Genomic DNA, 22843 nt, shown 5'->3' with positions numbered 1-22843 from the left:
TTTTAGTTTTTTTTATGTCAGGGGCCCTAAAGCCCTGCTCTTGTGATGATTTATCAGACCAAGATCTTTTACACTTTGTTTTTCTGTGGATTTTATAATGATCTTTGGATAAAATACATCCTACCACTCTTAAAACATGGAAATTTTGCAAAAGTAAGGCCAGCTCGGATATATCTCTAAATGTTGTCTTCACTTTTAATATTTTTCGGGGTTGCGAGTTTTTTTTTTTTAACATGAGCCTTACAGTGAAGGAAAAAATGTGTTCTTAGATTTGTCATATTTTAGTGGGCATTGTTTTACATTATTTGTCAGCACTATATAGAATGCACTTTAACCAGGTCTAACAAAGCGCAATAGCTTCGGCCTCTGCTTTTATATCTTATCAAAGCAAATATATATTCGAGCTTTGATAGCCATACATGTTAACTGTATATGAATTATTGTATCTGCCCTTTCACCAAGTATTGTATACGTTTTATTCTTGGTGTGTGTAAATGTGCGTTTATGGTCAATACTGGCCAAATAAAGTTTTATACGACTTGACTTGATAGAGACTCAAACACTTAGAAGTTAACTTAATAAATACAAACAACGAAATATGGATGGATGTGTGACAAGGAGTCCTTTGCCACCTAGCCCCATCTCCTCGACACTTCATTGTGGTCTCTCGCACCCCTCTCCTTCTGCAGTGTAGTTATGGATGACTGTCTGACTTGGTGAGCGCGTTGCTTGCGGGTTTCTTCTGACTGCCTCAGACATGGACGCCTCCCAGATTAACCCCTCCCCTGTGGATGGTAGTAAGAGAAATAGACCACCCTTGCTAAGGTAGACTAGCAGAGGGTCTGCTAAAGGAAAATCAACAGGAGGTGTACTACTCCCCTGTACACTCCACGGGACTAATCAAACCTATCATAGCGCATGCTCCTTCATTAACTCCATGAGGTGTTTAGACTCACTAGCCACCATCTACTGAATGGCCCTTAAAGCAGTTCACAGGCCTTCTTAGCTGTCCTCACTACAAGCAGCACAGAGAGAACACCAGCAAGGAGGACAGTGGCAGAAGTCGTCACAAGAACTATTAAAAAGACTGAGCAGTGAACAGGGACTGGGGGCCTGAACCTTGGGAGTGATGGAAAGGCAGGACGGGACAGGAAGAGATCAGTAATGGAGAGGCACGATGGGCCAGGCAGTGAAGGAGAGGCAAGGCCAAGCAGTGACTGGTGACGAAGAGGCAGGAGAGGCCAGGCAGCGACAAAAAGAGGCCGGAGGGGCCAGGCAGCGACAAGAAGAGGCCGGAGGGGCCAGGCAGCGACAAAAAGAGGCCGGAGGGGCCAGGCAGCGACAAAAAGAGGCCGGAGGGGCCAGGCAGCGACAAAAAGAGGCCGGAGGGGCCAGGCAGCGACAAAAAGAGGCCGGAGGGGCCAGGCAGCGACAAAAAGAGGCCGGAGGGGCCAGGCAGCGACAAAAAGAGGCCGGAGGGGCCAGGCAGCGCCAAAAAGAGGGGCCAGGCAGCGCCAAAAAGAGGGGCCAGGCAGCACCAAAAAGAGGGGCCAGGCAGCGCCAAAAAGAGGCAGGAGGGGCAGGCAGTGCCAAAAAGAGGCAAGAGGGGCCAGGCAGCGCCAAAAAGAGGCAGGAGGGGCCAGGCAGCGCCAAAAAGAGGCAGGAGGGGCCAGGCAGCGCCAAAAAGAGGCCGGAGGGGCCAGGCAGCGCCAAAAAGAGGCCGGAGGGGCCAGGCAGCGCCAAAAAGAGGCCGGAGGGGCCAGGCAGCGACAAAAAGAGGCCGGAGGGGCCAGGCAGCGACAAAAAGAGGCCGGAGGGGCCAGGCAGCGACAAAAAGAGGCCGGAGGGGCCAGGCAGCGCCAAAAAAGAGGGGCCAGGCAGCGCCAAAAAGAGGGGCCAGGCAGCGCCAAAAAGAGGCAGGAGGGGCAGGCAGTGCCAAAAAGAGGCAAGAGGGGCCAGGCAGCGCCAAAAAGAGGCAGGAGGGGCCAGGCAGCGCCAAAAAGAGGCAGGAGGGGCCAGGCAGCGCCAAAAAGAGGCAGGAGGGGCCAGGCAGCGCCAAAAAGAGGCAGGAGGGGCCAGGCAGCGCCAAAAAGAGGCAGGAGGGGCCAGGCAGCGCCAAAAAGAGGCAGGAAGGGCCAGGCAGCGCCAAAAAGAGGCAGGAAGGGCCAGGCAGCGCCAAAAAGAGGCAGGAAGGGCCAGGCAGCGACAAAAAGAGGCAGGAGGGGCCAGGCAGCGACAAAGAGGCAGGAGGGACCAGGCAGCGACAAAGAGGCAGGAGGGGCCAGACTGTAACCAGTGACAGAGAGGTAGGATGGGCCAGGCAGTGGCTAGTGACAGAGAGGCAGGATGGGCCAGGCAGTAATGGAGAGGCAGGATGGGCCAGACTATGACCAGTGACAGAGAGGTAGGATGGGCCAGGCAGTGGCCAGTGACGGAGAGGCAGGATGTGCCAGGCAGTAACGGAGAGGCAGGATGAGCCAGATTGTGACCAGTGACGGAGAGGTAGGATGGGCCAGGCAGTGAACAGTGATGGAGAAGTAGGATGGACCAGGCAGCGAGAGGTGATGTAACATGTTCAAGCTACCATTTACTTGTATGGGAGTGAAGTGTACAAAAACCTAAACTGAATTCAATCTAAATGGAATAAAAAAAATAGCATTACAAGGTCCAACCAGATTTTCAGCGGATGCTCGGGTCTACTGCATTGATAAAAGTCATTTCTTATTTTTGTTAGCTGCTCGCTATTTTAGCATAAACACAAGCTAGACTTGTGGCCTCCCCGGGTTTTATTCTAGTCTGCACAGTCAAGCATAGACATTTTTCATCTTCACCAAACAAACAGAGTTGGTTTATTAAACTCGGTGATTTCTGTTTCTGCTCTTTTATGTGAAGTTGACTGGAGTTTCCGTGTCTTCTAGACATGCTCCTGTTGTGAATGGAGAGGAGGGTGGTCTGTTGTAAACACATGGACTCACTGGGCCCCTGGGCACGCAAGCAGGAGGCCCTTGGGTGCCAATCCGTGCTCCATATGACAGAAAAGGTACGGGTTGTAATGGTGAGAACGGACAACAGTTACTGTGAAGACCTGGCCGCCGACAAACGAATGCAGCAGACCCTACGCACAGCTCCGACTGAGTATTGATTTGGTTTTCTCCCTCGGTATCTACACTCCGTTGCGTTTGTCTTCACTCTCACGTTATCGCTTTCATTTGACGCTTTTTTTTTTAGTGCTGAATTCAGGCCCAAACTAAACAGACATAAATTACAGTCAATGTGCAGTACAGCGAGAAAGAAGGCCAGCTGAAGTAGAGGAAAGTTAATCAAAACAAGCACGTTTTATAGCGAAAAGCTACTGTGTGTTCTGTGCGTGCAAACGAGTGACTGCGAGAAGAATAAAAAGAAACACAAACACGAAGAGAGAGCGGGAGACAGGAAAAGGGGAGGCAAAGCGAGAGCCAGAAAACAAAGAACGAGAGAAGGAAAGTGAGACTCTCGTGAGAATGTGTGTACTTGTGCAGAGTCTGTGGTGAGTAGAGAGTACGGGTTGTAGGGTCTGAATTCACTTTCCCCTTCGAACGAGTGCAATGAACAGAGGCCCAGTTTTGGAATGATAACGGGCTTCCAAGCATGGCCGGTACAGCCCCAGGATTTCACAAAGGCTGACCCTTGCTGCTGAGGGACTGTGCCAGCACTTAAAGAGGCCACCCAGGGTACATTTAAAACAAGCATTTACAATGCAGTCAGTCTCGCAATGACATTGTTTTGAGCTATTGGCATTGAAAATGTTATTGTTTTGTTTTTTACCTTCGTAAAGCTTTAATCAAATGGTGTAATTGAAAATGGCAATAGCTCACTTTGTTGTAATTGCGAAATCTATTGCATTGCATTTGTACTATATATAGTACATTCTCTCTCGAAACTCCATCAAAATTGCTGAAGATCTTTTTCCAAGAGGAGAAGAAACGTTTTAGACCAAGTGCCAAACATGCGCTCTCTGTTGACCGTATATATGATGAATTGTGGGTCGGTGATAAAGAAGAGCTGACTGCCCTAGTGCAACGAGAAGGAATCTGCAGACAGACCGTGCCAGTGTGAATCACGTTAAACCCAAATCAAGATGGAATCCTATTTTGCCACATGACTACACCTTGCATGAGGTTGTCCTTAATGAGGAATTGGAAGAACAGTAAGAAAAATGATGCCGAAAATGTAAGTAAGACAAGCTTTAAAAACTCTTAAAATTGATCCAGATATTGTTATCAAACCATCAGATAAAAGGGGCAATGTGGTATTCTGGCATGAGAATAAATACTAGGCAGAAGCTAAAAGTTTATTTTGTCAGGGAGCGATGAGAAGACCTCATATTCATACTCTTCAGTGCAACTGGAAGAAAAGAGGGCTCGAGTCTGAATGGATATCAGTTTTTTAATGTACATAAACCTGTGGTGCCATGCTTTCACAGGATGACTAAAATACACAAAGACCACGTGATTCCACCAGCCAATGAGAGCCGCCTGGAGGACACCTCCCTATATTTGGACCACTTCCTTTTGCCGTATGTGTTGCGCTTACCCCCATACTGATACAGATGTTATTACCAAGTAGGGAAGACCCCATGGCGCCTGTATTGATAACCGAAGGAGGCAGAGAGAACTAGTTGCCCATAAATTCCAAGAACATGGAAACAAGTCGAAGCCACGAGCAAACAAGAAACTACCTTGCTGAAATTAGGGGTGAGAGAAATGAATTAGTAAAACCTTGAAGCCTAATGCCACCTCAATAAACATTCCCTTTTACAGCAACCCAATTGCACATATATCTTGTCTCCTTAATGTTTAATGGAGCCGTTTGCCTTTTACAAGTGTTATCGGCAGCAAGGGTCACTATTGATCGATAGACAATGTTGGGATGGTCCTGCCTGAATTTGAAGGTGTAACTGCAGGTCACATGTGGTTCAGGAGCAGCAGTTTGACTCATTGACCAACCAATCTTGGTATTAAAATTAGCAACACATTGTCAGCTCGTTGCCAGTCACCCCTCTGTGGAGGTAATTAGTATCAAGAAAGCGGCTTCAGGGGAAAGAGATTGCGTGATTTGTCCAGAATATCTGGAAATTCGGGCGGAGCCGTGATACGAACCCAGCCCCTTATGCCCTAAAACTGTCCATTCCGTGATTTGGAATTTCCATCATGCCTCTCTTATAAACCCCACCTCTTTTTTCTATTTACATAGGTTCATGTTTTCCTTGTGTGTGTGTGTTTTTATTTGAACTTTTTTTTCTTCTGAAGTGAATCAACAGCAAAGGATAGTGTTGGCATCATATAAACATTTAAAAACTTAACACTGTAATATTTTCGCTTAGTCATCCTAACAACAATTACATAATATAGAAAAACTTTTGCAATTCTGAATTTACCAGCGTATCATTCATTGTTGTAGTAAGCATAGAGTTAATATTTAGATGAGTTGTTTTAATAAGTGTTTGCTATTGCATGTTTTCCAATTTCAGAGCGTTGTGATTAACAGAGCAATTTTTACGCAATATATAGTCCCACCCCAGAAGGATGAAAGGCTGAATTTAGCCCCCTCATGATTTGAGCCTGTGCTGAGCAAGTTGCACCCGGATGTCACAATATGTTTGCAGTTTTAGAAGGCTGTGATTAACAGGGCATTTTTTTAAAAAGACTGCATAAACCCTGGAAGGATGTAAAGCTGAGTTATCCCTCACCCTAACTCCACACGGACTACAACAACGTGGCCTACCAGGGAGGAATCAATCAAACAAACAGAGGCACCAAAGCAGGGACAATAAATAATAAGTTCAGGCTAATAAGCTGGAATGTGGCAGGGTTTAACTCGATCCTGACCAATAAAGAAGCCATGGAATCTCTGAAGACAGGAGACATTCTATGTGTGCAGGAAACTTGGATGGAAACAGCCAATTACATCAAAGGCTACCAGGCGATTCATACAATGGCCAGCAACAAAAAACATCTTCGGAAGACCGAGCGGCGGGATCTCGATATCTGTAAAATTAAATCTGAAATTACAAAATAGAGGAGTGGCCCACGTATGCACTTGATGTCCAGATTATAACCATAAATGGGTTTAAAGCAGAGGGCACACCGTTCACAATTGGGGTAATTAACATTTATGTCACCCAAAAAAAAAAAAAGGATTACTGGGTTGATTAGAGAATATCTCCACGAGAACCCAGGACATGAATGTATCCTCACTGGGGACTTTAACATAAGAGACCTATGCGGCCCGAACAAAATCAAGAGAATTGCGGTCGAAATCTCATGGAAGCCTGCATTAATGAATTTAAACTGGGGTCTGCGAATAATGCAGGGCAACTGACAACGACTCCACAACCTACATTCAAAACCATCTCTATGCTTGACTATATCTTTCTGAGTAAGAATTTGTTGAGGAGATGTGAAGAATATAAGGTACTGCACACTCCCGGAAGTGATCACCATCCAATCTCTGTACTTGTTAATACCAGCAGCATGATGCATGAGGAACATCTAACTGCAGGCAAAATGCTCACTCCACATAATGAAACAGCTTCAATTAAACATATTAAATGGGGCCCCATAAACCGGGCAAAGTATAATAAATGGAAGCAGAATATATGCATAACTGCGTCACAGAGCAGCTGGTCCGAAATCATGGCTTCGTTATCCAATGCCTTGGCTTCAGAAAGGCAGCCTACTCATAAGAGCAAATATATCGCTCAGGGGCAACTCAACTTCACTGACAAAATCTTCATTGTGAGCAAAAAGAGATGCCGCTTGGCAGAGTCAAAGCATAGGAGGGAAAAGTCAATTCGGACGGAAATACTATTGAAGGCAGCGAGAAAACTGCATTAAAATATTGCTTGGCAGTTGAAACAAACTAGCATAGAGGAAAAATTGAGAAATATCTATGCGCTATTAGCACCCAATAAAAGCAAGGAATTCTGGAGCCATGTCAATGGTCTAAATGGCGGCCACCACACCCACAATGCCGTACCTGCCAAAAAATGGGCTGTGCACGCAACCAACCTATATGTTGACCAAAAAACAACTATGGCAAGCATTGTGGATGTAGAAGACAACCAAATTACATCACAAGCTTGTAAGCCACTCGACGGAGGGGATCCATCGAGTAATGCAAGCCAAGCTAATGTCTACACTCGGCTATGGCCACCATGCCTTCCCTGGTCTGCTGACCACAACATTGGAGGGCCTATACACAATGGCTTACAGAAAAATTTGCAAGCTCCCAAATTCGACTAGGCGTTCACTGGTCCAACTAGAGTTTAACATCACAGCAATGTACATTGAATGCAAAAAAGATTTAGTCAAATTTAATCACAATGTGTTTAATGCATGCCCTGGCACAATTAGGGCAGCGCTACAGGTGGTCTTTACAGACAATAACAGTAGCTGGGCGAGGTACTTCCTGATGGCCCAAAAAACATTGGGACTACCAACTGATCTCTTAAACACACCATTAACTAAGCTTAGTCTGAAGAACCTGCTAAAAAAGTGTGGCAAGAACATCTCGAGGCAACAAGACCTTGAACGGATCAGACCTTCAGGGTGCAGAAGGTCTGATTAGCACATATGAAACCACAGCATGCCAGCCCTACCTAAAAGCAGGACTCTGAAGGCAAGCCCTATAAAACGTCATGATGGTGAGGCTCTTAACTTTGCCAATACAAGACAATAGGGCTCACTGGAAAAACTGGTCAAGTGGGACTGGATGTTGTCTGTGCCAGTACCACACAGAATCCGCGGAACATGTCATCTGCTGTTGCCCAGCTTTGCTGTCCCCAAGGCGTTTGTTCTTAATATCCATGTTCATTCAGCACAGCGTAAGAACATGCAAGGAGGCCTTAAGGTACATTCACACCACTATAGTCCCGATGGAGCCGGCATGTATTGGGAAGTTTTATGCGGCTGCTGGAATGACTTTACGATCGGCCAGAGAATTGACAGTTAAATAAATTACGATTCACGGATTACCAGTACTCGCATTCTCTCAGCATCGCACTTTTAATACTATTACTGTCTACACTAACTTTTACTAGTAACAGACTGAGCCCTCCGTGGTGGTGTAGCTTTGTATACCCTTTGCATGTCAAATCCTCCATATGTTTTAATTCTAAATGCAGCTTTTTCTTTTTTTGCACCGATTTACTTAGGTACTGGTACATTGTAGCATCTCTGCATTTTATCCCCCCCTTTTAGAGTTTTATCAATTTTACCTTTTCTAACTTGTATCTATTTGCTCCGCTTTTGCCAAGGATTTTAAGTAATCATACAATAAAGAATTACCTTTGGCACATGAGTTATCCCTCACATAATTTGAGCCTATATTATGCAAGTTTCACATATAGGTCATCAGGAGCTGCTCAACTCGCTGAGCTACCTTAACAGCTGAGCGAATGACCCTTGTTTATGTTTGTATGCACTGGAACCTCTTCAGCACATTTGACGGGTTGGACAAATGCTGATCATATATATCAAGTGAGGTCTTAGACATTTCAATGCATGTTTTTGCACATAGAGAATGTGTAAAAAGAGAATGGAGCAGGCAAATGTGGAAGTGTGGGGCAAGCCGGGAATTAAATTATAATCATGTAGTGAGAGAAAAGAAAAGTACTAAGTGGTAAAGTGAAATCACTAGTGTGAGGTGGCTATAGACTTCGATACAGTAGATTGGGTGTTTACACAGAATAGTGCTGGGTGGTCCAAAAAACGAGACCTATTGGGAGGTGGGGTAGTGAAGGTGTCGGAGAGTGAGGAAGGTGCTGGGACAGGGCAAAAGGAGGAAGATGCAGGGGACGGAGAAGAACCCTGAAGTGGGAGGGGAATATTCCACAGTGAGAAGGGTGGACAAGACAGCAGGAATAGGAGATTAAACCCCCACAGTTGAGGACAGCACAGGAATCGATGGAGTGAGAAAGGTGTAGGAGCGAGAGGAGAGCCCTGGCATCGGAGTGAAAAGGACGCAGGAGGCAGCAAGAGTGGGAGGCGAGATCTCCGCAGGGATGAAGGTTTAGGAGTGGAAGGCCAAGCTAATCTTGGGTCAGAGTCAGTGCCTCAGCAGCAGGCAGGGCAGGTACCAACGCAGCCTATAGTACGGGTGAGGCAAGCAGCTGCAGGAAGGTTTCGAGGGCAGTATCCAGGGTGTCAGGTGCAGGGATGGAGCCAGGCAGACAAGTCGCAGCTGGTCAAGAGGCTCTGAGCGTAAGCCAACAGCCGCAGCCAGGGCTCTGAAGATGTACCAGCCAGGACTGCCACCCAGGCTGGGCGGAGCAGGTCACTACGGGCAGAAACACATTTTTGCTTACTAAGCAGAGGCTAAAGATATATTTACAAGTACCTGTGCTCCGCATTATTATTATTATTATTTATTTTAAGAATTTGTAAAGCGCGACTGATACCTTGCAGGCTTCCTGGCGCTGGAGAGTACTCTGCTGACGGATAACCGGGGGAACAGTCAGACGGACATTTATTGGGGGAAAAGCCAGGTCTTGATACGTCTCCTGAATGGAAGAAGCTGTGAAATCTGACGTATGTCAGTGGGCAAGCTGTTCCACCGCTTGGCCGCTGCAACCCTGAAGGATCTGCCCCCTGTTCTGGTTTTATTGAATCTGGGTACCTTTACCAGACAGGCCGAGGATGATCGTATATCTCTGGCAGGAGTGTACCACCGAAACAGGGCTTGCAGAGGTTTGGGTCCAAGTCCGTGCAGAGCCTTAAAGACAATGCAGAGGGACTTGAAGGCCACACGTTGTTTTAAGGGTAGCCAGTGTAGCTCAGCCAGAGCTGCTGTGGCCGAAGCCCTCCTCGTCCAGCCCAGAGCCAGCTTGGCGGCGGCAGATTGAATTCGCTGTAGTTGATCCATCAACGTGACTGGAGACTCCAGGAGCAGGGCGTTACAATAGTCAAGGCGACTCAGTATCGTACACCTGACTATCGACGCCCTGGCTTGTGCCGGGAGAAGAGGCATGATTTTCTGCAGTGAGCGAAGCAGGGCTGTGCAGATCCCCACAGTTTTCGTTACCTGGGTTTCCATACTTAATTTGTTGTCAAGCATGGCTCCCAGGTTGCGAACCGAGGCAACTGGCAGAGGTTTGTCTCTAATCTCTGGGGGCCAGAATTCATTCGGAAACTGGCGGGGTATCATGGTGCCTGAACAAAACAGGACCTCCGTTTTAGAGGAATTAAACTGGAGGGAGTTTCTGTGTAGCTATCCAGCCGTCTCTCTTAGGCAGTCGTGGAAGGTGGAAAAAGGAATGGCATCTTCACCTTCCCAAGAGAGGATGAGCTGCGTGTCATCAGCGTAATTTATTGTTTTGATCCCAAAGGATTGGATTAGCGGGATGAGGTACACGTTAAAAAGGATGGGGCTGATGGAGGAGCCCTGAGGGACTCCCTGGGGTACTGGTGCAAAGGTGGATTGGAATGGGGGAAGGGAGACAGCCTGTCTTCTGTCCCGAAGGTAGGAGTGAAACCAGAGCAGTGCAGTGCCTTCCACTCCCACTTCACCAAGTCTCTGCAGCAGCATACCATGGTTGACCGTATCGAATGCGGCAGACAGGTCCAGCAGTATCAGCGCCACTGGTTGGCCCCTGTCTGCACGCAAGCGAAGATCCTCCATGGCTGTTAAGACTGCTGTTTCGGTGCCGTGGGCAGGACGGAACCCGAACTGGTGATCGTCAAGAAGGTTGTTTTGTTCTAGGTGGGCGGACAGGCACGAACTGACCCATCGTTCGGCGACCTTCGCTGGGAAAGGCAGCAGGGAGATGGGTCGGTAGTTTGAAAGACAGTCTGGGCTCAGGGAGGGTTTCTTCAAGAGAGGGGTGATTAGCGCCTGTTTCCACGGGGTTGGGACAAAGCCACTGTGCAAAGACTGGTTACATATTAGGCGCATGGTGCCAAAAAGATCATTTCCAAAATTTTTCCAAACTTTTGGAGGTAGGGGGTCGAGTGGAGAACCCGAGGTGATACAAAGCGCCAGTCTTTCAAACTCGGAGGCCGGGATTGGGGGAAATTCCCGTAGTCTAGCCAAAAGGACAGAGCCTGGAGACGACAAGTTTCGAGAGCTGGTGTCTGGTCCCTGCGTGTTGGAAGTTCCCGAAGAGGGAGGTGTTTTCAGGTTTTGAATAATGGTGTTTATTTTATTAATGAAAAACACTGCAAGATTGTCGCAGAGGGCTTGGGTGGGAGGCTGTGTAGAGATGACACAGTCTGGATTGGTTAAGTTTTTGAGTATCTGAAAAATACTCTTTGAGCTGTTGGTGGCGTTGGTGATGATGGAACAGTAATGTTTAGCCTTATTTTGGGCGATGGCAGTTTTGTACTCCCGGAGGTTTTCTTTCCAAAGAGTTTTGTGAGTGTCAGAATAACCTTGCCTCCATTTTCTCTCTGCTTGTCTGCATGCTAGTTTGAGAGCTCTTAAAGAGTCGTCGAACCATGGGGCCGGTACTCGTCTCTGTGGTTTGCCCTTTTTCAGAGGGACGAGGCGTTCCGAGGTGTTGGAAATCCTTGTGCAGAGGGATAGATAGTTAGCCTCTACTGGTTGAGTAATGGAAAAACTGTCTTCCACTTCAAATACTGGGCCATTCAGTCTGAGTTTGTCCAGAGCCTTCCAATCTCTGTACGGGGGTTCAGGGCCGTGGCGGAGTGCCGGTCTGCAAGACCTGCTGCCTGCTATATGAAATTTGATGAGTGCATGGTCGGTCCAGCACATCGGCAAAATATCGCTCAGAAGTGCTAGCTGGGGGGAGGAGAAGATTAAATCGAGCTGGTGCCCCGCTGAGTGTGTGGGTTTGTTCACTAGCTGGGAAAGTCCCATTCCTTCACAGGAAAGTAGGAGATTGTTAAGGGCAGAATCTAGGCTGCCGTTGGGCCAAAGGTTGAAATCGCCCAAGACAATCAGGTTGTTGTGAGAGGTAGCCATATTAGTAAGGGTGGTGAGGAGCGACTGCTGCTGAGTGGAATTGAAAGCTCCCGGCGGGCGGTAGCAAATCACAGCCGTAAACGTAGTTCCAAGATGACAGTCGATATAGAGGCCAAGTATTTCGGTCCCGACCACTGGGTCCATAACAATAGTTTTTACTGACCAAGACGCTCTATAGATTAAACCGACTCCACCGCCCCGCCCCTTAGGTCGTGGGAGATGCAGGATTTTGAAGTCTTGTGGGCAGGCCCAATCCAGTTCTATATTGCAGTCAGAGTGGGTCCATGTTTCCGTCAGGAATAAAGCATCAAGATGGTGATTATCTAGGAGCTGGGCGATTTCGTGAGCGTGTTTGGGCAGGGACCTGACATTCAGCAGGCCACCTGTAAATAAGCCTTTGCGCGCAAAATCGTGCAGAGGATAGGCGGTGTCCTGGAAGGACAGTTGACCTTCATGAGCGAAGTCTCTAAGGAGGAGTAGAGCCTCACGCGTCAGGTGCGGAGAGCTAATGGTGGACGGGGAGCTCGGAGCCGCGGGTGGCGCACCGGGCGCTGCCGAGGCGCGGACGAGCGCAGACGAGCTTGCCTTATGCGCGCCTTCGGCGCGCATTCGTCGCGCCCGCTGCGCTCGTCCGAGTGACTGCGTGAGAGGGGGGTGCGTGGCCAGCCGCGGTGGGCGTGTCTGGCGGGTCCCTCGACCAGGAAGTGGCGGCAAGACGCGGGACTAGGGCAACAACAACAGCTGTCTGCTGCTGAGCGCTATCGCTGAAATGCCAGGGTATTCAGTGCACAACAGGTATTAAAAACACAAGATACGCTGTTAAAAAAAACAAGTTTTAAAAAGATCGTTGCTCCCGGCTTTCCGCCTCAGGAGTTCTCCGTGTAATGGGTGGCGACGCTCGATTAGCGCGCTTTTATATGAGCCTGGGAGGGGGGGGCGTGGCCAGCCGCGGTGGGCGTGTCTGGCGGGTCCCTCGACCAGGAAGTGGCGGCAAGACGCGGGACTAGGGCAACAACAACAGCTGTCTGCTGCTGAGCGCTATCGCTGAAATGCCAGGGTATTCAGTGCACAACAGGTATTAAAAACACAAGATACGCTGTTAAAAAACAAGTTTTAAAAAGATCGTTGCTCCCGGCTTTCCGCCTCAGGAGTTCTCCGTGCACCTCCTAGTTACTACAAACAAGCGCATGGAGTGCGCTTGTTTGTAGTAACTAGGAGGTGCCTCCCTGTCTGGGAGAAGGTGTCTGGACTCGTCCTGTGCATTAAAGTGGTGCATGGGAGAAAGGAAAAAGGGGGGAGCAACATGAGGGACTGAGAGAGATAAGCACTCGACAGAAAGTAAAAACAAGCCCAAGGAAAGCGCTGTACAAGCAAAAGCTTTCAACAAAAAATAATGTCCCACAAGTGGATGAAAACAGTAGTTGGGCCTCGGGACACTAATAGGAGAAACAGGAAATAGTATGCCGCAGCCAATAGAAACAGAGGAAAAGTAATTGGCAAGCACAGAAACCGATAAAAAGCAAGGGGGCAGGATGCAAGCCCTTTGTAAGATGTATAATGAATACAATAAATTTTACTAGCACAGCGCAAGCTCTGTGCTGGCGAAATCTAAACGGGGTGTCCTGCTCTGAAGTCAACATAGATTTATTTTTTATTTGTTTATTATTTTATTCAATCTATACAATGCTTGAACAAAAACACATACAGGCTGCAGCATGTATAGCCTATCAACATAGTACATTATCACATTCCGCTCTTATTGTCAACCACATTTCTGAATCTCCTACATCTATGTAGCTCTACATAAGCTGATGAGAGCGAAGATAGTCCTCCAAAGGCTTCCAGTAATCCCTGGGTTTGGACCCGGTGGGGAGTTCCTCCTCATATATATGTAACGTATCTTTGCAATATGCCATGTCTTTTATCCCCTGCTGGGTTTTCCCGCTCCCCCAGGACATGGACACTCTTCGTTTAGCAAGCAGTAATGCTATCAGGCAAAGTTTACGTTTGGTAGATCGTAATTTGGGGACTAATCCTAGTAAGCATGTCCGCATAGTACATTCAATGGGGGTGCCCAATATGTCACTCAAAATGTTGACAATGTTTACCCAATATTCCCTAATCGGCAAACAATGCCATGCGAGGTGAGCAAAGTCAGCATTGTCCGCCCCGCATCGCTGACATCTGGCATCCATATGGAGGCCATATTTGTGTAATTTAGAGGGGGTGAGGTAGGTCTGATGCAAGTATTTATAATGCAGGATGCGTAAATTGCCATTAGGGGTGAGCATGCCGGTTACGGCACAGCAGGTAGACCACTCTTCCTCTGTGAGATGTGTATTGAGGATGGCGTTCCAGCGGTCTCGCGCTTTACATGTATTATCCCCAATTTCGTCTTGAAGCCGTGTATACAACTTTGTTACCATGCGTGTATTGCGGGGGGTAGTGATAATCATTTGCAATGTGTTCATTTGCGGTGGTTCATCTGGAAAGGTAGGGTACAGTTTTTTAATGGCACCTTTTAATATATGGTACGTAAACTGGAAAAGTAGTGTCTGATTGCTGATATATTGGAGGTCATCAGGTTCTATAAATTTACCATTTATGTATAGATCCCCCAGCGTGGTTATGCCCACCTGTTGCAGTAGATACATTCCAACCTTTTCCTTGGTAACTGATAAATCTGGATGGAATTGTAAGGGCATCGCAGGGGCGTATAAGGGTAGTTTATGCGCCAGTTGCCCCATTCGCTGCCAGGCTGCACTAGTGGTGTGCAATGTGTTTGTCACGCTTGGGTGCATAGGTGTGGTAATATATTGGGTAGTGGGACCGGGTGAGCCGCACAATCTTCAATCGCTATATGAGGTAGAAAGGGAACCGGGTGATACCAGTAGTGCGTATATTGGGCTTGGGCACACAAATAGTAGAGGAGAAAGTCTGGCACCTTAAAGCCGCCCTTAGCGAATGGTAGTGTCAAGGCTCGCAATTCGATACGTGCCTGCTTCCCTGCCCATATGAGACGGGTAGTTATGGTCGTCAGCCTCTGAAACACAGCCATCGTGGGGTGATGGGGATGTTATTAAACAAGTAAAGGAATTTGCGAAGGATGACCATTTTGACTATAGCCATGCGGTCTGCTAGGGAGAGTGGTAAATGTATCCAGCGATCCACTTTCTCTTCAAGTCTGCTGATTGCTGTCCCGTAGTTCGTACGGATAACGACTTCAGGGTCCCGATGGTACCATATACCCAAGTATTTAAATCGGGTCAGATTGCCATTCCAGAGGGAACTCTACAGTGCAGGGAATCGTAATTTCTGTTAAGGGGATAATCGTAGATTTAGACCAGTTCATTTGGAGACCCGAGTGACGACCGAATGTAATATATTCGCGCAATAAAGGGGAAAGGTTTTCTGATATACAAGACCATGTCATCTGCATATAGAGATAGTCAGTGGACGTTGTGGAAACTGCAGGGCTGCATATTTATGACATTGCCTTATTTTGCATGCTAACGGCTCTAGCACAATTGCAAAGAGCAGTGGGGAGAGGGAGCATCCTTGCCATGTACCTCTCCCTATGCTTATCGGATCTGACACAGTTATTCACCAGTATTCGCGCCATTGGTGTAGAGTATAATACCTTGATCCATTGCCTGGTAATCTGCGCGGAGGTAATGTGATAGCGCAAACAGCATCCGAATATTATGAGCAGTGGAACGATGCGGTATGAATTCCGCTTGTCCCGGAAGTACGATATTGGGCATTAGTGGCTGTAGTCTCCTTGCAAGCAGTTTGGCCAATATTTTAGTGTCCGTGTTTATTAATGGCAGGGGCCTATAGGATTCACATTTCTCAGAATCTTTATTGGGTTTCAATAAGGCGATGAGCATGGCTTCACGCAGAGTGGGGGGTAGGATCTGGTTATTATGGGCCTCTCCATACATCTCTACGAGGTGAGGTGCTAGTAGGTCAAGATATGTTTTACAGAATTCGCAAGTGTAGCCATCAGGGCCCAGGGCTTTGCCGTTTGGAAGGGTCCAGACCACTTCCGTGACTTCCTCTATTGTCACTGGCTGTCAGAGATAATCTCTTTGGGCATCTGACAGCCAAGCTATTGCCACATCCTCTAGGTACGAGAGAATTTCCGGTTGGGGAGCTTTATCTCTCGATGCATAGAGAGCCCCGTATGTGCCCATAAACGCCCATAGTATGCCCGCAATATCATAATGTAGGGTATCAGTATTGTCTTTTATTTTAGGAACTGTGTGCGTTTTGAGACCGATGCATATTTTTTGCGCTAACACACGCCCTGGTCTGACTCCCTCACCATATTTGCGTGCAATGTGTCGTTTCGAGAGATATTTGAGTTCGTCTTCTGCAAATTCCTGATATTCCGTCATCACGTGCCGAATGCCGCTCCGTAGGGCCGCGTTTTGTGTGCGCTCATATTCGTGCTCTAGATCGTGTAATTTAGCCTCACGCTGGGTAAGCTGAGCACGGATATCTTTGAGGATTCCAGCATTGGTGCTTATACAAATTCCCCGTATAGTGGCTTTGAACGCGTCCCAAAGTAGACTCGGGTCATGCATGGAAGGCGGATTAATTTGAAAATATTCGATAAAGGCGCGTCTAATGGTGTCATGGTATGTGGAGTCGAGTAATGCTTTGGCGTTAAATCGTCATATATACGGCGGGGGTGTGTAATGTGGGAGCGCAATTGTTAAGAAAACCGGTTTATGGTCCGAGAGGGTCTTTGTCAGATGCAATCCCTTCCGTCCCTAGCCAATAGTCAATGCGTGACCAGCTGTTGTGTATTGTGGAATGGTGCGTGGCCTCCATTTGATGTGGATGTCGCAACCTCCAGAGGTCTACCATCTTTGACTCATCCATATGATCAAGCATCACTCGCACCTCCCATTTATGTGGTTCTGTAGTTAAAGCGGATCTAAGTTTTCGTTGAGCGCTAGGTTCAAATCACCACCCCAAAGCCACTCCATGTCCAGCAGTTCGCTCAATGCCCGCCATACTGATATAAAAAAATCCGGATCATCCACGTTTGGACCATATGTATTAATGAGTCCTAAGCGATGACCTCTGATATGCCCACTAATAATTATATATCTGCCTAGGTCATCGGTTATGGTGTGATCTATCTGGAAGTTCAGCCCTTTTTTCACCAGAATGATCACCCCTCTAGAGTATGTGGAGTACGATGAGGTTACCACTGTTTCGGCCCATTTGGTCCACAGGGTACATGGAGTTGCTTTAGCGAGGTGGGATTCTTGCAATAGGGCTATGTCGACAACAAGTCTGTTGAGATAAGCAAAAACCTGACGTATCTTTTTCGGGTTGTTGAGGCCCCGAACATTCCAGGATAATAGTTTAATGTGTGGTGGTTGTAGTCTATCTATGACTAGATATGGGGTATAGTCTCATAGCATGGCATGGCATTGTCTGTTTGTCATGTAGAGATCATGTGTGGTAAGCGTCGGTTGAGTGGTTGTATAGAGATGACCATTGTATTCGCTAGTGGAGGTGGTGTACTGCATATGAAAACGCCTGTTTGAACAAAAACAACCCATCCCCTCCCACTTCGGTACCCCAACTATGCCAAAGACATACCCCATGTAACAACATCAACAGTGTAATAGCTTGTATGGGGAACTCCCTCTCAAGGGGGCCGCCGGGTGCACGCATCAACATGTGGTCGGGTAGTATCTATGCAACTTGAGTACATTATCTCATGCAAGGTGATGTGTGCAGCCAACTGGTTACAGTAAGGTCCCCATTTCTGACAGTCAAATCAGCCAGTAGCTGTACAAATGCATATACATTGCCCTCATGCTGAGGTCGTACTGCAAGGTTCTAGGTGTTCTTGAGACAATGGTATATACTCTGATACAGAAGGCATAACTAGGTTCTCCTTCACGAATATGTGCGGCTCCAGCTTCGGTCCGCCCATAAGTGGTGTATTGTCATAAGTCTATGCCAAAGTCTGAGGGTTATAGTCTATTTGGGCACCAAGGGGACGCATACCATTGGCTAATAATGCAATTTACAGATATGTATACTTACAGGGTCACTGGGGGTGCGCCACATCGTCTTTATGTCTTACCACTTGTATGGGTTGCCCCAGCCAAAGCGGCGGTTGAAGTCCCAGGAGTCACCGTCCGCCCGCCCCCAGGGGCGATTGTCACCCCAGGGATGTTGGATGCAGCATCTGGTGTTGTGCTACGTTGTATGCATCCCCCAAAGTAAGCAGTCGCACAGCAGTTTTCTAAACGTATGGTGCATTATGTGTGAGTTGGTTGACACGTTGGGTAATCACAGCATCAACGACGAGTCCCCTACATGTACCTCTGCCATGTTATCTTAGTTAGTAGGTGTCTCAATCGGAGTTAGAATTAACATCTCTGCGGTTCAGCGATTTCCTTTTGGTGAGTATCGCACAAGTACTGACGAGTGGCGGCAACGGCGCAAAGTAAAATATTTGGGGGAAGGGGGAGACAGAATAAAACAAGCAAGCGACGGCACAAAGTAGACATTAAAAAAAAATGAAAAACAGAATAAACGTGCACCAGCGCACAAGACAATGGGGTAAAGGGGAGCGCGTGTCACAAAATATTGTACCTTATACACACGTGCTGCCCGGCTCTTACTATAGATGATTAGTTTGCAGTGAAACGTGGGCTCCATTCCATTTGTGCACTGCCGAGACCCAGGGTAGTGCATTGCTACTTTCCTTCCATTAAAGGAACAGCGTGTCCTCTTGTTGAAGCTGCAGCAGCCCACTTTGTTCTCTTTGTGAGTACAAGTGACCCTATGCTGCAGCGAGTCCTAAACACCGTTTGAAAAAACAAGCACTGACGAGCGACAGCACAAAGTACACATTAAAAAAAAAAAAACAGAATAAAACAAGCAAGAGATGGCGCAAAGTAACCAAATAAAATAACAGAATAAAACCAGTACTGGTGAGCAACGGTGCAAAGCAAACATTTAAAAAAAAAAGAAAAGTTCTTCCACACAACAGTTGAAGAACCAAAGAGAAGGGAAACTGTACTTTACCGGTGCCCCACAGCCTTGAAGGAAGTGACGTATCGGCAAAGCAAACCAGTTAGGAGGCAGCAAAGAAGAAGGACAGTGCAGTGAAACAATGGTAAGTACGTGGTAAGTAGCAGACGCAAAAAAAGTCGTATTATAGATGACAGCAGGTCTTGCACACAGAGCATTCACGGTCTTGACCTAAAAACGGAGGGCTGAGCGAACTTGTAAAATGACTCAATCTCTAAGTAATGGAACAATAAAGTTTACAAAACATTTAAAAAATGCATCACGTCCTGTGGAAACGGACTCTTCTTAATATGTTTCGTTCTAAGTGGTCCTTCACCGATTTATAATTCGTCTTAAGTATACCCTCAGGAGTATGAAATAACTCCACCCTTCCCTTCCCCTGAAATGAATCCCTAATATACTTGTGTCACTGGATTTTATAGGTACAATCAAGTAACAGGTAGTCACTCAGTATTTGCCGGTTCAGGCAGAGTACCTACTTGGTCCATACCCTAATCCATCCTAACAGAGGGCGGAAGGCTGACTGGTCACTGAGCTTTTTGACTTCCAACTCCTCATGCATGCAAAAATTTGAAGTGCTTTGGGGGAAAACACAACAAGCATTTAAGGAATCTGGTCCTAGGATAAATCTCACGGAGTGCCTCGATCAGTCTACTCCCAATTCTTGTTGCCCAGATAAAGACAGCAACGTAGGACAATCTACATTAGCTGCTATGGACACCTGCTCAAGCCCATTTATATAAAGGGAAAATAAAAAGGGGCAAGTATACAGCCATGGCGCACCCATCTCCTCATTTTAAAATTGTTACTATATGTGGGTTCTCTCATGTATCTGAAGCTGTTGTGTTAGTATTCAAGTCCCATTATAAATTAAGACTAGAAGAGTCCACCCCCATTACAAAAAGAATACTTCACAACTTGTCGCAATTGACTCGGTCAAAGGCCGACGTAAGGTTCATAAAGGAAAGATGGACTGACTCAGAGCAGGCTACAGTGTTTTTATTAATGACCATATAAAGATTCAAGCACTGATCAACTGTAGATTAACCAGATCTAAAACCAAATTGTGATTCTAATAGGACGTGCTCCTCCTCCCAACAAGACTGTATCTAATAACACCCGCCCCAGAACCTATACAACAGAGTTGATGAGTGATATGGGCCTGAAACACTGAATTATCTTAAAACCCTTTTTAAAAAACAGGCATTATAACTGCCGTCAACCAAGAGGAAGGGGGGGGCATCTCTGACAACCACATTTCAGTGTCAATGCGGAACCCCAAAGTAATTTAAAGATAATAAATAAAAGCAATATCCTGAATAGTGTTGCTGTGTATGTTTGTATTCCTGTGTCTGCAACTGTTTATGTGACAAGCTTTTGTCGGACCTGGCATACTTCTGGATATTCTTGGCATTTTATGAGCATCCATGGCAATAGGATTCCCTTCCCAGGTAAAAGGCTGGATTGGCATAAATATGTTATTTTTGGATATGCTGGAGGCATCCATGACAATGGTGAAGACTGACCCAATGATGGCAAATATTGGCATACCGTAGACTTCTATTGCATTAAGGGGGTAACCCGTTGAGCCAATTTCCCTGGCTTAATAGTGTTAGTACTTTGCATACTGTAGCAATTCATGGCATGAGGGTACTCACGAGTCACTATTAGTCTAATGCTGGTGCTTCCATAATGGTGATAGTTCTTGGTATATTTAGGGCATCCATGGCATGGCCGTGCATTCCAGAGATATAACGCTTTCCCTAAGATAACAGTGATAGCCCCACACATGTTGTGCGGCATCCATGGTTTCCCAGCCTAATGCGGCTAGCCTACCATAATGATGCCTGTCAGTAATGAAAATTCTTGGCATAGAGTCTATATTTAAGGTTTAAGATGATGGCGAGTGTGTATGGCACAATAGGACTTTAAGTGGCAGCAGTACGTGAGTACTTATTATTTCATAACCAAAAAATAAGCTTGAGTTCAATTTTCCAAAACATAAGTCTAGTTTTAGATACCAGAATATCCATACGTTCATATATTGACAGGTCTGCGTTTGGGGAACAAAATTACAACATTTCCAAAGGCATATTTATATCTATAAGATTAGCATAACTCATCTGTAATACGAACCTGTAAGGTATCTAGAATATGAGTTGGAGCTGTAAATCTGTCCAATTCTGTTGTACAACCAGGGATCGGGACATGTGTAGTTTTCTTTTCAATTTCTCCACCTTCCGAAGAGATCCTCAGTGCTGCAAAAACACAACACTTTGCCACCATATTCTCAAAAAGATCTTGTAGTAGGTGAACCTGTGACATCCCTGCAAAGTATTGCGCTTGCCTGGAACACTACCTGAGCAATGGATTATTTCAGGAGTATCTTTTTAACAACCTAGAATGCAAGATTTGATCCCACGTTTTCAAAATGTTCTAAGCGGACAAAGCTTCTTTATGGTCTCAACCAACTTCAAGAACTGTACATAACAGCTGTTTCTACCAGCAGAAAGCAACTCATTGTCCTCGGAAGGATGGCAGGCTGAGTCGGTATGTCTGTAATATTACTAGGCCTGGGCAGTGAACTCCGCTCCATTCGTGGAGTTTTCCATGCTCCGCGGAGAAAGCAGAGTTCTAATAAAGAAAACTCTGCTCCGCGTAGTGAAGTTTTTTCCTCGTTCGCCAAGTTGACGTTGGAAAATCCACCTACCGATATTTCTCAACACATGCAGCCGTGGATGGCTACAACCACTCACGTTGAGAAACTTTCAGGTCTTGTTGAAAATCTAATGCAGCAGCAAGAAGAGAAGCAGTGCCCTCATGGGCTGCGCATGGTGCCGTTTGTGCTGATTTTACAGCACTGGACAAACACCCCGCACTGAAAGTCAACGTGAACGGCATGATCAAACGCACTATGCTGTTTGCGGAACTTCTCGTGGCGCAGCAGAGTTTTTTGGTCACTTTGCAGAATATTACAGACAATGGATACTGAATGTTTTAATTTAATAACACCCAGAAGCCCGATTCAACAGATGTTAGTGTATGTAACTAACAGCTGACCGGATGGCTTCAAGAGTTAAACTCCTGCCTCTAATATAAGCCTAGATCTCAGAGCGGCCCCAGGATACTGCACTGTGAGGACTTTCAGATTTCAGAGCAGAGTCCCAGGGCTCCGGACATCTTCCAGCACATCACTCGGTCCTGGCTATATCATACTTCCTCTGCTCCAAGGACAGACGATGGATTAGGGAGGTACCCATAGGGATCCTGCCATGAGGGTGAAGGAAATGTGTGCAGCAAGCAGAACGAGGCAGCAAGGCTGGCGGAAGTAAAGGGAGAGACTCAAACCCGACAGAAGAAAAGGGATACAGTGGAGAGCAAATGGAGCACGAGCAAGCTGTGCCACATCCATCTGTTCACCGCGTGCATGAGTAATGTCACTTGAAGCACTGCTCACAGCAGCGGAGGATTTACTGTATTACGAGACCAGCCAATTGGCACTTCAAGCTGGCAAAGGCCTTTAGCAAAAATGTGCCTTACATTGCAGTGCGTTTTACTACACCTTCATTCAGTTCATCGTGGAAGCACTCTAAAAACGGCCTCGTACACTTAAGGCATTGCTAATGAAATGGCTGGATGTTATAAAGGGGCACACGTGATTAAAACCACCTATTGTGTGCTCTGATCCAAAAGTGATTAACCCTTGCAACAAGCAACGGCAGAGGGAAGATGACCCCCTTCCAGTAACCCTCTATCAATCGTGTATTGAAGTTACAAGGTCTGGCAACCAACTAAAGCCATGGCTAACTAG

General features: G+C 46.6%; 1 protein-coding gene across 2 annotated transcripts in view; it reads right to left on the bottom strand.

Moving 5' to 3' along the window:
• LOC146829645 (STING ER exit protein) overlaps positions 1-22843 on the bottom strand; it is a 115452-nt gene that overhangs the window by 64792 nt on the left and 27817 nt on the right. The window lies entirely within an intron of this gene.

Source organism: Triturus cristatus, chromosome 5_2 (assembly GCF_964204655.1).
Source record: "Triturus cristatus chromosome 5_2, aTriCri1.1, whole genome shotgun sequence".
NCBI lineage: Eukaryota > Metazoa > Chordata > Amphibia > Caudata > Salamandridae > Triturus > Triturus cristatus.
This window is presented reverse-complemented; position numbering and strand designations above follow the sequence as displayed.